Raw genomic sequence first — 16,429 nt, forward strand, 5'->3', positions numbered from 1 at the left:
TTCGTGAAAACTTGCCAGGTTGACGGTTAATGGAAGGGAAAAAAAGAGGTGCTGTAACATGATGCCACTTGCAAGAGCGGCGCCACCGAATGCGACGAGTTCCATGGCAAAGCGGCCAGTGATTAGTGGCATCTCCCGTTGTTCATGGTTTTGGGCGCAAAGATTCCGTCAGGTCTGTCCGGTTGGCTGTTTGCGAACTGTGTGTGCTTCATCATTCACGTGGTCAGAGGATGCATTTTGAGGCTCGTGGAAGTTAGCACGTATTAGTCATGTCGTATACGGACGAATTTTGTGAAAGGAGACAAACCATCACTCTTTGGGAGCAGCTTTACGCGACTGAGTAAATCTGCTTGGCATCGCCTGCGACATCCTCGGAGGGATGTCATTACTTTCTCTTCCAGGCGCAAGTTCATGTCAAATTCAGCCACCATGGGCTTTATCAGTGACTTCAACCCCGACAAAATATCCCCAGAAAGGTCTACATGCGATTGGCAGAATAAGCTTATTGCTTGGCTCTGTGTTTATTTTTTTCTCAGGCGAAATTAGTGTTAATTGCCAGAATTAATGACCGTATATTCAAGATCGCGGTGATTTTATGGCCCATTCCTTGGACCATTTTTGTTTTCCAGTGGCAATATTAAACAAGGGGAATGTTGTCACCCTGAAACCAAAACACAGTTCGCCTGATGTGGACATTTACCTGATGAACACCTTTATCCCCCATTGGTGACGTGCAGAACTCTCCGCGTATACGAATGGGAACTGCGCAACTCTGGCTGAGCTTACGTAAGTTTGTAGCAGCTTTATTTCTACCAACTTTCATAATAATGTAACGTTTTGGCCGATATTTCTTTGGAGGAACAATAAATGCACTGCTCCAAGTAACGGCAAATGAAGCACAAATTTAATTCCTTAGTTGGCTCTTGGAAATATAAGCTAGCCAGAGCTTGTATGTCCAATCGCCAACAAAGAGCCGTGTAGATCACAACAGAAGTGAAGTCGGGAAGAAAAGCGAGGCAAAATAAGCGCACAGTGAACCAAAGTGCTGACCGCTAGTTGTAGCCAGATAAGACTTACATGAGCGAAGAGATAGCCCACGAGTAGCCAACTTACCTGCAAGGAAAAAAGAAGAAAAAACAGGGTTACAAGGTCAGTCAACTATCAATATACAAAGATAGACCAAAGAAAGGAACAGTAAGTAACGCAGATATATTATTAGCTCTTGCTTCTGCTGAACTGAAGGTAGGATGGGTCGCGTAGTCGCTCAATTAGTCACCAAGACGACATCGTGTTATACACAAGAGCGGACTCTCAGAAGCCCGTACGCAGGGAACTCAGGTGCGGGAAAGAAATTACTTATTAATCAACTTAAGCAGCCCAAGCCGATCCTAATCCTTCCTCCATCGCTACTCATTTCGTTACCCCTGCTTCTGTCTTTTTGTACGAGCGGTAGCTTCGTACTAAGACATATCCGCTGGCCTAATGAGATTCCCACAGAGCCTGAGTTCCCCCACGTAACAAGGGGCTGAGGACCCAACGCGTGGGAGGCCGTTCTGTGGCTTATCGTATCCTGCAAGCTATCGTGTTGCATGGCAGTACGCCGATTACAGCTATTTTATAGGGTACTCAATACAGGTATTAGTCAACAAAACAAACTTCGGCAAAACAAGGTCAATTCGCTCTCGTAGTAAAACCTTGCATTAATATTCTCATGTTTCCAGTTCATACCGCCAACGCTTACGCTCATTTTTTTTTTACCACCCCTTCCTTCTATCATCAAAGGAAAATAGCAAATGAGCAATCCTGGCAAGGGGATTTTTGTGATTTCCTTCTATGGGCAACCATTTTCGTACGCTCCATGGAGGGAGTAAATAGTGCCCCCCCCCCCCCCCCCCCCCCAGCTTACGCATGATCATTATCTTCACAATCATCACCATCCTTGTTGTTGTCGTCATTGCCACCACCACCGTTATTATAACCGCCACCATACTTTCGTTGCAACTTTATCATTACCATGATGTGCGCCTTGGCTTAAGGTAAAATTAGTCTGCAAGTTAGTGCGCTCATGCCGGCGCAACACATCATTACGGTACTAACAGACTCGCAAGCAACCATTTGACTACTACCCCCGTGTACGCGCATCCCTGACAACGCTCAAGATACCCAAGACCGCCGTGCAGCTCCCCGACATGCTGCTCGTCTGTCTATCCGGACAGATGCTTCTCGGTGCCAATGAAGAGGCACGTTCGGCATCCGGGGCGCGCACGCACCACCCCCCTACCCGCGAGGCACAAATACTGCCTGACGCCTCTAACACGGAACCTCTGCCCAGGTAAGTGCACCGACATTCTGGCCCGTTATCTACAGGAAAGAAGATACCTCCCGGACATCATCGAAGGCTGACAATTAAGGGAGGAATCCCTCCTTACGATCAGTGGACGGCTCGCCTGACCTGGAGATCCTGTGAACCAGCAACATCTGGCGAAGAGGGCCAGGAAAGCTAGCGGAAGACAACGCATCCCTGTCTAGGGCTGCCCTCCACCCGGCCGGGGTCCCAACATCAACATATAACGCTGGCTTAACAGAAGTTTATTCAGTCAATATCAATACCAACTCATCATCGTCGTTATCATCATGATCATCGTGCGGAACGGAGAGTGGGATTCCGCTCTTCGGGGCATGCAGACAGTGGAGGATGAATATACCGCAAAATAGAATGCATGACACGCCGTTTTTCAACAAATGCAAAGCAGCCAAGAGCAGCCAGCAGACCAATACATTTTACTCATTCACATTCTCTCTCTCTTACTCTCTCTTCCTCTTCTTTTACTATCACAGAATGTAATGCCTCGCTGAAAAAAAAAATCTGTCCGCGTCTGCGCAAGTAACAAAATCTCAAAATCTCTTCATCCGCAACTCAACCCCAAGCACCCACAGCGTATCCACAGGGCTTGATTTATTGCCGAGCACAGATTCTACATTCCTTAGTAATCCAGCTTGTACTTTCGTGTACGTTGTGTTGCACGTATCCCAACTAACGTGTTATGGGGTGTATTCCTACGGCGTCTCAACCACATCTCAACTTCGCTTCTCTAATATTATGCTACATCAGCACGATTGGGGATTGGTGTACAGGCAGGGTAAATACCCTCCATATAGTATAGGAGCAGGAATGTGGTCGAGGTGTGTGTGGAAAGCGCGGAGGGGGAGACCAGGAAAATGCCTGCCCTACTTTAAGCGTGTACAAGAAGGTTTCGATACAATGCTCTCGTGCACACAGGCATGCACCTACCCGAACCCCTCCCTCCCCCCCCCCCCCCAAAAAAAAAAAGAAAGAAATCTCGCACAAGCACGCACACGCTCAAACATGCACAAGCACGACACCCGCTCACGCGCACGCACACACACTCGTTAATTTCCTCGATTGGGAGTGCGTACATCACTGAATCTCCATCGTCAGCATAATCGCCCTCATCGTCATCAGCAATTCTCTCGGAATCTCTGGAGTGTTCATACAGTGGGAAGGCGTTGGAGTGGTCGGGCGCTCTGCGGGAAGTGAGTTTCTCGTGAGGGCGTCTGCTCATTCATTGTCTGCCAAGTCTTCGTGAGATGGGAACCATGTAATGAGAATTTTTCTTAGTCCTCTGAGGAGCTTGTTGTTGGAGCAGGTTGGCATTCTTCCAGCCGCAATGTTACGGATGGCTCTTGTTGAGTCCGTTATGCTGTTTAGGCTCTTGTTGTAAGTCTCAATCCATCTTACAGCTAGCATGACTGTCGTCGTTTCAGCTTCGTCTATGCTTCGATTCCTGATAGTGATGCAGTCAAGGAGTCTTCCTCTGAAGTAAGCCACGTCCAGAAAACGCCTAGAAAGAATAATTTTCCCCATGCCACATAAAGAGTTCTGTGCTTTTGAGGACCGAACACTCAGAAAAATCGAAATACCTTTCCGCACAAATCAAGCCTTCCTTTAATGTTCCCAGACAGATACGGCGAAGATTGTTATCAACACAAGGAGAAAGCCAACCTCTTCCACACTATGTAGAATTGCCCGAATTGCCCCATCATTAGACAAACACAGAACAATACGCCTTCATGTGCGGAGGCAACTTAGCTGTCGATCAGCGCAAGCTGATCGGCAGCCAGGGCCTGGAGCGGGGTCGGCGCCACAGGAGCTCTGGAAAGAGCTCCTAGTTTCCTTCCTAGTTTCTCCCTCTACGCTCCCCTCCCCCCCCCCCCCCCACCATTTCCCAATAAAGTTGTTGTTGTTGATGATGATGATAATGACGATGATGATTGTGGTGATTATGATCTGGAGTATTCAACCGTCCCCTTCCCCAAACCCTATTGCTGCTCTTAGCTTTAAGGCTCAGAAGTAGGGAGCGTAATTGTGGTTTCGTTTTTTTGTGTGAAACGTTTATTTCCGCGTAATTATGGTTTTACACAATGTAAAAGGCCTGGGTGAATCCTCTCCGTCAACAGAAGTAGCAGGCATGAGGTCAAATGGCGGGTAGGTTTTAAGGATTGTCCGTTGCTAGCGTATACAGTTGTGGGAAAGGTCTTCAGAATGGCCTATATACTGACAAACATATATTTGTGTGGGGAGCGTGCGTGTGTATGCGTTCGTATAAAAACACTAGCCGTGCCACCATGTCACACGGTCTTACTTATTCTTCCGGAACGAAGTTAACTAGGAATTTTCCTTTCTTTTCCCCGTCCAAACAGTTGTGGACGAGAACTCCATTCCGCCTTAAATTTAGGCTTAATTATAGTCTCGTGCTCAAGGTCAATTTCACTCACAAAAAGAACATGGTAACAAGGTTGTTCGTACCGTTGTTAGACTGAGGAAATTAGTTGCAGTAAAACAAGACAAACAAATAAAAAATACAGTGCTTAATTGTATACTTGCGAACAACAGCGCCGTCATAACGGCTCGAGAACGATGCGGAGAAATTCGACAATTCGTGTAGCAACATCGTTCGCCGGGGCTGCTCCTAAATTATGTGTTCATTGCATGCGTACTAATGATATGACAGGCGGGAAGCTAACAGAGTAAAAGGGAGCACCAGTCGCAATAGCGAGGGACGTATTAAAACCCTGGAAAGAAAGAACACAAGGCGCAGAGAGATGCGAGTTTATAACTTCTCTCTTACGTTTACTGTCCTCGGGGGAATCCGCTAATGGCAACCTAGCCCTCCTCCAGCTCATTCCCTTTCTGCGCTTCGCCGCGATGTGCGTGGCGTCTCCGGTGACGGGCTAGACGCCGGCTAGAAGATTGCCGGACAACCTGAAAATATTTTCTGCATCATGAGGCAATCGAGGATGGAGAGTCCTCCATGCCGCCGTATATGCTTCTATTTTATAGCAGGTATGCAAGGTTTCAGATGAGACTTTGTAGCCGCCATAACAGAAGGCACGCACAAAAAGAGTGATTGGAACTCCGATTGCTCTGCGAGCGGTAGAAATAGAGAGGGCGCTGGCCGTACACGAACGCGCTGCCTCGGAAACTGCATGAAGGATACGAACTCCTAACGTTAAATTTGGTATTCAAAAAGATCGTGTACTGACCTTCCAACGTGGACGTTGTTCTGAATAAGCCCACGCCTTTTAAAGCCGTTCGCACAACTTTCACCCTGTCACCGTCTATAAAAGCAGCTTTGAAATAACGGTTATGTCAATCTCCGAGCTTTCCTGAATCGAACCGTAACAGTGTTTTTGATGCAGGGCACAATGCACTTGTTAACCTTTTTACACCCCTGGCATTCATACATATTTTGGCGTCCACGCGTTTTCGAATATTTTGGACTTTTTTTTATCAGGCTGCTCCCGCCCAAGACAAAAACCGGGACCTGATGATCAATATCAGTGAACGCTTCACTGCGAAAACCGCAGCAATAATGTACCACAAATCCATTCCAGACAGTCTCATCGATTTTACCAGCCGTCTCGTTTATAACAACCTGTGGCCCCTAACGAGGGCGCGCGGCAACCGGGTACTCGACTGCTCCACTCGGGAAAATTTTCAGTGCTCACAATTTTTACATGTGCATTGCAAAGTATGACCAGGGCGAATCAATGGGTACGTGCGTGTGTGGGTATACGTGTGTGTGAGAGAACGTGCGTGCGTATGTGCATGTTCCGTCATACTAACAGTATGGGGTCTGATAGGCTACTGGATTATTATATCTGATAAATTAACTGAATTATTGTATTGAAACCTCACCTGAATGTGTGTTGCAGAATAAAAAATAAGTTGTTCATTTTTGAACTCTCAATTTTGAGCACTTTACTCGAGTAAGGTGTTAGTAATATTGGTTTCCCGCAAGTGAACAGTCTGTCTTCCGTAGTACATCTTGATGCGGTGTTCGAATGATTTCACTGCTGGAACTGAAAAGAAGGCGGGCAGCAGTGGCGTTTTTTTGCGGCAGTAATGAATGCCGAGAGTATGGAGAAGGATAAAGGCCGCCTATATTTGATCGAGTTTCTAAACTTTCCTGCGTACGTCGAAGCCCGACATCTGGCCACTAGCTTCTCCCGTTATGTGAAGATTGGAGGCCTTGTTTCACCACGTCCGAAAATCATCGCAGATAGTTAAAAACGTATCGCATGTTTACGCAATAGTCTAAGATGAGGGACGGCGACAGCTGTTCATATCGATCCGCGGTGAAGTAATGTAGGATATCGAGTGATCTCTTTCTTCGCTGTCACCGCTGTTGATGTAGCGGTGGTGTGTCTGCGATCTGGAGCAGTGACTAGAGATTTTGCCAACGAAAGTAATCTAACAGCGCCACAAAGCTGTGCGCCAGCGAAACGTCGGTGAAGGGATACATGTATACACACTTCTTTCATTGCTGAAGAAGCTTGGGATAAAGTGAGGCGCAACACGCGATCCCAATAAATGCGGGCGAATGTTTGGTAATGGGAACTACACGTACGTGTAATTCCAATTGACGTTACAACCAGTGAAACCAATGCAACGCTGCATTGGTTTCAGTACAAACCCCGTCACCTGGTTTGAGGAACTTCTTCAAGTCAAGGAGCAGAAGAACGTGTACTTAGGAATGCGTGCAAGAGGGAAATAATATTGCTTCGGGCAAGCGCCCACCGAAGATACTGCTGCATCATCAGTGTCCGTCCAGCTATGGAGCAGGGATGCGTTTGGTTGCGGTAAACACCCGTAACTGTCATTCTGCGACAGCTACTTCAAAATATATTACGTCGTGGCTTGCATGCCCCAAATATTTCGCGAAGATGCAAAACTCAAACCTTTCTCTTTTTCTTGCGCAATAGGCACAGATACCTCTACTGTCTTGTCTATCTCCATAAACCATCCACAGGGCTCTCTCCGCGGTGTTAAGGAAAAACTGTTACTAGTGCGCTCAACGTTTGATGCTGCGTGGGAGCCGTATACGCTTCACTACACAAGCTAGTGAAAGAGTCGCACATCTTACCCGCAGCCTGGAAGCATAAACTTGTTAACGAAAGACGTTGATCGTTAACTACGCGCGATATCAAGAGAAACCAAGCGCAATGAAAATGTATCATTCTTCGCGCCTCCCGAGGGAGCGAAGCGAAACACGAGACACACGTGCGCCAAAAAGAGCAACAGCTGCGGCATCATCACAAAACATTTTACTTTCTCTCTTTTCTCTTCCCCCGGTTTTCTTCTTTCTTGCATCTCTTCCGTCGTGCACGCTTTAAAGCGGCTGTTTTCAAACTAGCGGTCATTGCCGCAAGAAAACGAAAAACCAAAAAGGAAAACCTGGAACGGGTGCAACTGTCTGGAGCGAATTGCAACAAGAGTATTTGCTGTAACGCAGCCCGCGGCCTCCATTACATTTGCGCACGCCGCCTGGGCCTGTTAATTAAAATCTCGGAAACCTGGCAGGGATAATTACTTTGGCGCGGAGGCAGTCGCCTTACTTAAAGGGCGCGCCTAACCCTCTCTGTGGGCATGCAGAAAATAAAAATAAAGCAAACTTTAGAGCATTTAATGACAACCCGTAAAAAAAAAAAATAGCGCGCTTAAGATGAACTAACGCGCACATAAGAAATGCCCGTACCTAAATAAAAGTCGGTGTCGATGGTGATTATCTCGCTGTGAAAATGCACAGCATATTGTTTTTTTTTTTTCAGACCCGAATAAATTTATCGAACGGACGACTCCTGGCTGCCATCAATAAATCAATAAAATCTGTAATTTTAATTTGTCAAATTAAGGACAAATCAGTGGTTCCCGGAAGGGGAAAAGATGTGGACATGAGAACGGGGGAAAAGCGCATACGACGCAGCGGAGAATCTAAGCACAAAGATTGGGGCAATGTTTTGTTCTCCAAAAAAAAAAAAAAAAAAAAACAGAAAAAAAAAACATCATTAGTTCTTCAGCCACTAGACGAACAATTTCATTTGCTTGAGTCGATATACGGGAACAGAACGGCATAAAAAATTTCACATTTCTCATTTTGGCTACAAAAAGTTTTGATCTGATAAAAAGAATAAAAAAAAAGACACGTACGGTGCGAAAACATCACGTAAAGATTTTTTTCTCGCATTCGCAGAAGTCTGAGATATTCGCCTCTCTCTAATACATATCAAACGTGCCTTCAAAATTGAAATACCTAATTAGTTAGCTAATCAATTATTAATCATAACTTCTACTGAACCTGAGGTTCGCCTCGCCTTTGTGTGATCGCCGCTTACATTTAGTCGACAGGTTTAAGCCTCTAAAGCCATTCCGGGCAATATATCCTCACCTCCCGTTTCCGGGGCAGCAACTTATCCATTTTCGTAGTGAATAAGTGAACAAATATGGAAATAAGCTTGGCCGTGGCCACGTACGACACATAATTCGACTTCATCTGCCGTCGGGAGGGATCTAACCGACAAAAAATGAGCTTCAGTCTTTTTTGTATGTTTAACTGAAACGAACTATGTTTTGGCAAACTTTTTTTGGGCGATACAAAAAAAAAAATATCGGTACCGCAATTCTGCGAGGTGCACAACGTGCAGCGATGCTTGAAATGAAATTGTAGCTTGGGCACATGGCGTGAGGCCCAAATTAGGCTCGTGTGCGAACTGGCTTCTGCCTGATCCGTGGTTTTTACGAACCGCTTCGGGTGTCTGATAACGAACTGCAGCTGTTAGACACAATTCTAAAAAGGTCAGGCGTGTTTCTTTAAAATAAACCTAATTTCGAAAGCTCTGCACAGAACGCATTATTAGTGAAGAAAAAAAAAAGTTCATGCCCAGGTTCAAGTAGCCGTCTAGTTGGTTTGGTATAACATATAAATTAACTGGAAGCCGGTGCAGTTCTAGCGCTTTATGTGGGCTTCCAGCACAGAAGCTACAAATAGGAGATGAGGCACGCCGTAGTGGAGGGCTGCAAATTCCTTCACCCCTTGAGTAAATTTAACGTAGCGCCGACACCTTGTATAACGGCATTTTCGTTTTGCGCTTTCATACGCAAATAAGCTATCGCTCCCGTGAATGGAACCGGCAACCTTGTGCTCAGCAGCCATTGAGCCACAACGGTGGGTGAAACGTGAGTTTATATTGAATACGTAAGCATTTATACGTGGACTCAGCGCGGAAACCCGTGTGTCCGTGAGTAACGCTTGACGTGTCGCTCTTTCACCGCATACGAAAATGCTAATCAAATTTGTCCGACACTGAAGTCCGCTTCCGTGGTTTTAAGGCCAAAGCCTAGCCAAGCGATCGAAGAGCTCTCAGAGTAATTACCTGGATATGTGGAGAGAAGCTCAGTTTACTGTCGAAGTTGACGCCTAAGTCATTAAACTCTACCACACGTGGTAGTAATTCGCCGTTGCTGTACAAGAGAACAAGATGTCAGTTTTCTTGTGTATGTATTACCTTAGTTTTAGATGTGTTGAGTTTCGTGCATGAGCACCAATGCGAAAAAATACAAACAAATACATCAGCTTTATTAGAATCAAGTGGTGCAGAATACCAAGATAATCAGGAAAAAAGTGACTAACCCTGAAAGCCAAATATGTCAAAAAGGCAGCAGAATAAATATAGAAAGAGAAACACAAATGGGGGGAATTGAAAAGAGTAGAGACACTTGACAGATGAACTAGAAACAATTCGCGTGCTACGTAAACATAGTTATGAAAAAAAAAAAACGATAAATACGGGCTACATATATGCGTCCCGTAGTGGACATACAACAGATTAAGGTAACTGAAACAAATTCGCGTCATACGTGACTATAGTTATCGCAAAACAGCATACGGTCTATATAGATACGCAAACGTCAGGACGTATAACCGATAAAAGTAATTTACGTAAATTTTCGTCATATATCAATATAGGTTTTGCACAATAAGCAATAAGGGATGCGCGAAAAGTCAGCCGGAACACAGGACTGGTCATTGGGTAAGCCAAACTCGCAGCCGATCCAACCGCCACGCAACGGTCATAGTCGATGAAGCCGGAGCAATGCGAGGTTAGACTCTCCGGACGTCGGCAACCGCGGTGGCGACCAGCGCAGTTCCCTCCCTTACTGCTGCCACAAGGTGTCCGCAGCCAGAGTGGCCGCCAACCCCGTGGACTCGGCAACGCCGCCACCGGCGCCGCATTCTCGCGGCGGCCGTCATTACGACAGGCAGAAGGGAGGCGTACCGCGAGCCCAGGAACAGCACCCGTCCAGCAGGCCAAGTCTTCAGCGGCAAGCCAGCGCGAACCGTGAAGCAGTGTGCGCCAGCGGCAGGGCCCCCTACTTCATCAGCAGCGCGAGGCCTCCGACTAGACTTCTGCGGCGAAGGTCTCTAAGGCTGCCGATGCACCTTCATCGTCACCGAGCAGAAACCGCCGGCCAACGCTACCCGAATCGAAACACCTACGTGGCGGTGCTGCCGGTGAGACGTCGGAAGCTCCGCCGCCAAGGCTTTGTGAAAACGCGTCCTCGCGCGGCGACGGTGACGCTGCTCTAGCCCCTCGCACCGACCACGAGCCACCTGCCGAGGCTGAGCAGCGACGCACTTTGAGAGAGCCCTGTGAGAGGATCACCATTTCACGTAGGCTGACATCCTAGCCGTCCCCATGCGCCCGCAGCTTCTTCTTCTTCGCATATGGATGCGGGTGGGGCTGTGATGATGATTGTAATGGGGTTACTTTGGTATTGTCCGCGTGTTACTCATAGAGTTTCATACTAATATATACTAGAGGGAAATCTGGCGCTGCATTCGCGTGCCCCCGTGGGCGGCGCCATTGCAGCTAGCGACGTTCCTCGCCTCCTTGGCTTGGTTAGCCACATGGCTTCTTTTTCGTCTTGAAACCAAAAGGGGTAACATTGTTTTTTTGTTCATTTTCCATGAAGCTTCTAAATAATCCCTGGCAAATCAATCTTTATGGAGCTTTAATTTTTTAATAACAGAACAAATTCGATTAGCTTTCTGCAGTAATATTGTTGCATTTTTGCAGCCAAAGCCAACTTTTCAGCCTGTTCGTGAGCCATGCCAGGGACAAGTGGAACGTGCCTGCCCGGTACATGACGGCACGCTCGCCGAAGCGCGGCTCCCCTAGACGGTGGCGCCACATTTCCCTCTAGTGTATATTAGTATGAAACTCTATGCTGTCCACCTCTTCTTTTTGTTTCACAATCACACATGCGACGTGGCGGCGGGACAAATTAGACAAAAAAAAAAAAATCCCGGGCCATCATGCACTAACGTGAAACCTGGGGAGGGGCAAAGCATGCAGTGTGCGCCGGTATTTCCCACAGCAAAATCGCTCCTAATTGGAAATGAAAGACAGTCGTCAATTTTGTTTCAACTATATACATATGCACATTTATTATATACAATCAGCAATAGCGCCGCTAATCGCAGTCAATATGGATAATGTATTTTGGGTTCTTCTCCCTCCTCCTAATGCTCCCGGAGTTGATGAGGCTCCTGCGCTTGCATGTACGGTTCGTTAATGAAGAGACAGAAATTGGAGGGACGGGGTATTCGGTGGCCACTTGAAGGTTACAAACCTTGCTGAAGTCGGGTCTTTTCTGTCGTGCTTCAGATAATAGAACTTTATTATCCCCAAACAGAAAATATTCATCACTGACACTATTTTTACAAAAGGATTTGAAACACGTAATGCGAACATGGTTCCATAGGGTCCCTAATCGTGTACTTACGAGATGAGAACACGGCGAAAAGCTTTCCTTAGCAAGGTTCGGCGTCAAGTCTTCTGCCGATGTCGATGCTATAGGCCTATAAATACAACATCGCACTCGCACTTATTGCTTGATCACTACACATGCTGCTGTAACACTGCCTCCACATAATTTAGAGGCCTAATGAGACTGAAAGCAAGAGCGGCCCTCTTTGTGTGTGCTAAGTCGGTGGCCACGCGTTTTGGCGTGTTTTATTTCTCATGCACGCGCTACGGAACGCGTCGCAGCCAACTAAAATGGAGCGCGCGCCACGTGTTCCTGCGGCCGGTGTTGGCCTTATGCGGGCGCCCGTAGCTGGCGACAGCTGGGTGGTCGCTTTCGCCAGCCGAGCCAAGAAACGCTTTTAAGGCGCAGCCCTTTGGCGGCCGTCTCTGGGCTGAGCCGCGTCGCCGTCGTCGTTACCGAGAGAACGATGGCAAGACCGACGAGTGAAAGAAAAAGCGACCGATGAAAGAAAGCAAATGAGGAGAGTATCGAGAAATTGGGAGCGGAGGGCGGTTCGCAGTGGCGGCGCGAGCCAGCGCTGTCCGGAAGTGTGCGGTGGGGAGGGGAGGGGGTAGTATGCTGTGCCCGCACCAGACGAGGCGTCGACGGCGCGATTCTTGGCGAAATCGTGAGGGGGGCGTGCGCGTGACGATGGGGTTCGTTTCCTGCCTAAGACGCGGGTCGCGGTCCGTTCCTGAGACGCACTTCGCGCCGCCGACGCAGAGGCTCATCATCGCTGCCGTTGAGAGAACCAACGAGTGAGTGCTGCCTCAGCGCACTGCTGCTGCGCCCAAATATTGCCTTGTATCGTGATCGCCAGCCAATTTTTTTCTCCGTCTTTCATCGCGAATTACTCAGACAGGCAAAGTGGCTCCACTTGACGCTGCAGCTTCTCCGCACTCACAGCTCTCCTCCGCTTGCACACGTTTAACGCACGTGCCGCCCCTGTCACGGTGCGCGCACCAGGCTGATCCTTGTTCCCCCTCGGGCAGGGCGCCGGGTTACCGTTGGGGTTAGAGCACTTGGCTGCTGCTCTCGCTCACATCCTACACGAACCCAATTTGTTGTCTCTTTACCGCGGTGGCCATTCTGGTACCATTCGTGTTGACGCCATCGCCACAGCCGCCGATGACGACGACCACTGCCACTTTTCGCGTTTGATGAGGTACCTGAGGATTTCGCCCTATTAAAGGGCGCTAGGACCGTCACATTCTCGTATAAGAACGCTTACATCGGTTCTATAAAACAATGTCTTCACGGCAAGGCATCTCATATAGTAGTCAATTCAACCCTATAAGTGTTCGGGTAAGCACTATAGCACATGGGATAAGCACAATATGGATTCATGGGGTTTTATGGAGGCATTTGTTTATATAAGGCTGGCTCTAGGACCTTCATACTTGGATATCACACTCCTTATTTCGGCCCTAAAGATGGCTTTCTAGCAATGCAGTTGTGTATAACAGGGAAACCAACTTTAGAAGAGCTGGTCGTTTATCATTTTATCAGAATGCATGGCGTCTTATCCCGGTACTTCATAAAAACTCCTCTTATTTTGGTATCAGACGACTTGTAGGACGCCTAACAAATATCTGCCCAACAACGCATGTGTCCGTAGTAGTGAAGCCGAATTTAAGGGGGCTCGGTGTATTGCAGTGGCTGAAACATTTATTCGGCTACTCCCACTTGCGAGTTTCTATATTTTTTTAACTCTTCCGATTCTAAACCTCGGGTGCCGAAGTAGAAAATGCATTTGTCCAATATTTTGCTTTTTAAGAAAAAATAATGTACCGCCACGTTGGACATCCCTTGTCCTTGTCTACTGTGTCCCTGTTTTTTTCTGCGCTTAAGATGAACATCAAGGCTTCGTCACGTGGCCTCATACCGCTTGACTTCAGTCTCGTAACAAGCCTTCTGTATCAATGCTGAACGAAGCAATAACAATACATACAGCAGAAAATGGCTCGATGGCTTCTGTTCTGGGTGTACTTGCACTAAATTAATTGCCGCCCGTGTTCTCGAGATTTTGGTGCACGTTAAATATCCCTAGGTGGTCAAAATTAATCCGGAGCCCTCCACTACGGCGCGCCCCACCGCCTGCGAAGCGTCTGCGCGTTAAACCTCATAATCAATTAGCAAATCGATTGCAAGAAAGAGCAAGAGGCGCCCAACAAAGTTCAGGTGAAAGAACAGCGAGGGTCCTGGCATGATCCTACGCACGCGCAAGCCCCAGCCTGGCAAGCTAAACACATTTTACACGCCAAGAAGCGCTGCGGAGACAGAGAGGACTGGGGGAGCGAAATCGTATGCGCTCATGTCGCCGGTGAAGGAGAAAATCAAACGTATCGCCGTTAAAACAGACGACAAACACTCAATACCAGGTCGCCGCAAGACAACGGTATCTTATGTATACAGATGGGTTCCCGGGCATAGTGAACATTCAGGATCTCTGCTCCGCGCGTCCACAGGTCACCGGACACGGCATTGGATCTCGTTCTAGACGGGCCGCGGGATTGAGCTGGTCGCCGGAAGGAGCAAGAGGAAAGAAAAGATGGGCTGGGAAGAAGAAACGGCAAACGAGGGACTGAAGCGCGCCAGTATTAGGTCGGGAGCCGCTTTTGACGCCCAGTCGCCCTTGGGAGTTCGCACCTCGAAAAAACGGGAGCATGCGACACCCTCCAGGAGCGGTGTGAATAGAATCGGGGGCTGGAGGCATTCGAAGGTAAAAGAGGAAGAAACGAAAAAATCTTAAAAACGTTGCTCGTGGCATTCTTCGGTACCCAGACGAGGCAACGGAGAGGCGGACCGGAAATGAAAGGCAGGTGTTGGGTGCCCGGGCGTATGCGATCGCCCGCGCCTACCGCTTCGCCGTTCGTATTTTGCTTCTCGGCAAAGCATTACAATATTTTCTTTCCCCTTTTTTCCTCCCATCTTCTTCTCTTTTATCCCCTTTTTTGTGCGTGGTGGGTCCTCCTAGGGGTGCTGTCGCATGCAGACTGTCGTCACATCGGCAAGAGCGATCTCTGAGCGCGCGGGCGCCCGCAAGAGCAAACGGAAACGCCCGTGCGCTCCTCTCGTAAGCCTTTCGCAAGCGCCCGAAAGCGATGAGGTGGAAAAAAAAAAAAAAACAGGAACGCGCGATTTCCAAGTGAAAGTGCGCGTTCTCACAGCAAGTAGCTCGTTCGATGGAAACGTCGCGCCTTTTCCGAGACCCGCCAGCGGCTGACGCAAAGAGCGAACGGCGCCAGGAAAAGTCGCTCCGGCGGTTCGAAACAGGCCGTGGCCGTACAGCACGTCCGACCCCTTCCCCGCTCGAGGGACCCAGACGACTCGGACCGGCGTGATTACAGCACGGCATCATGTTCGAAAACGGCGACGTGCCGAACGAAGCTGCCCGCATCGAATCAAAGGGCGCCAGAGTAATCGAAATGGCACGTTTCAGATATTTCCCTCCGTCTCAGCTGCCATTGCTTTTTTTTGTTTGTTTTGTTTTGTTTTCTATTTCAATGGAGGAAGCAGTCCCCACGTAAACATATCAGGGCAGTGGGAGGGACGTTCGAGCAAATCGGTCCACCTCGCAATCTGCAACAACCGCATTATGCTGAAAGCCAACTTCCGCTGCACCATTCAACCGTTTTTAATTAAAACATAATTCAATTGTACATCGGCTTCGGTGCGTATATTTATCGAGCAGAAATAAGCGCGAGCAGATCACCGTTCAAGTAAATGCTTGGTGTCGAGCTAGTTGGTATAACATAATTGAGGGGGTTGCGCTGGAGCTTATAGTGAAGACACACGAAAAAAAGTACACTTTGTCCTTTGTCGTGAAGACAGTACTCTAGGACTCGTTACATTCGATATATATATATATATATATATATATATATATATATATATATATATATATATATATATATATATATATATATATATATATATATAGCACGAGAAGCACGATGACAACCACAAATGCAAAACGCGGAAAAGCGAAAGAGACAGGGTTTCAAAAGGTACCAGCGAAAATAAAGCCAGTGGCACGTGCTGCAGTTGCAAAGATTCCTCTAAAAACTGTCTCACGCGTAGTGAGCCTGATTGAAGGGGGGCTCACAAATGCTCCTTCCGGCCCCGACATCATGGCATAGGCCTCGTGTATCTCCCGTGAAATTCTGGCTCTTGAACGGAACAAAATTGTGGTCTTATCGAACGCAGCTTCACGTATGCTCCTTACTTGGTGTGCGGCAAGATTCCCTGCAGTGA

At 47.8% G+C, this 16,429-nt stretch overlaps 1 protein-coding gene across 2 annotated transcripts in view; it reads right to left on the reverse strand.

Moving 5' to 3' along the window:
• The window catches only part of LOC144155795 (dual specificity calcium/calmodulin-dependent 3',5'-cyclic nucleotide phosphodiesterase 1A-like), a 670,747-nt gene that overhangs the window by 542,004 nt on the left and 112,314 nt on the right, over positions 1-16,429 (reverse strand). The gene's annotated exons all lie outside the window — the stretch shown is intronic.

This window comes from Haemaphysalis longicornis, unplaced genomic scaffold (assembly GCF_048455015.1).
Source record: "Haemaphysalis longicornis isolate Haplotype H1 unplaced genomic scaffold, Haemaphysalis longicornis Haplotype H1 scaffold_1, whole genome shotgun sequence".
Classification (NCBI taxonomy): Eukaryota; Metazoa; Arthropoda; class Arachnida; order Ixodida; family Ixodidae; genus Haemaphysalis; species Haemaphysalis longicornis.